This window comes from Penaeus monodon, chromosome 23 (assembly GCF_015228065.2).
Source record: "Penaeus monodon isolate SGIC_2016 chromosome 23, NSTDA_Pmon_1, whole genome shotgun sequence".
NCBI lineage: Eukaryota > Metazoa > Arthropoda > Malacostraca > Decapoda > Penaeidae > Penaeus > Penaeus monodon.
In genome coordinates, this window is record NC_051408.1 from 39374098 (window position 1) to 39374611 (window position 514).

Genomic DNA, 514 nt, shown 5'->3' on the forward strand with positions numbered 1-514 from the left:
AACACACTCTTATCAGGTCAAATCTGTGTAATGTCTACATGAAGGTTACACAAAGATGAACCCAGCAATAAAACACCGACGGGATTTGGCACCTCAACCAAGGACGAATCGCATACTATAAAAATGCAGTCGACGTCGATATTGCTACACTTCGGATAGTTTCTCTCTTAGCAGTGAAAGATCATCTGTAGAACGACATGAGGGTTGAACGTCCGCTGGTAAGTATGTGGGACTTTTTGATTTATTGATGCTTGTAAACTTTTAAAAATTCTGTACAATCGCTTGTTTTCTCACTGCTGTACTATCTAAACAACTTTTGCCCAGACCTAAAAGCTAATAGAGATGACAGTGCACTTCGTGGTTAAACGCACCTCGATAGGAGTCGCACTACCCTTTCTGCTTGTACTTTGTCTTCTTTTTACAGGTGAAATTACTGGTAGGCGATGTTGCAGGATGTACATGTACGTGCGTTCAGGATGGCCGATGGCAGGTGGAAGGCGGCGGAGATGGATCA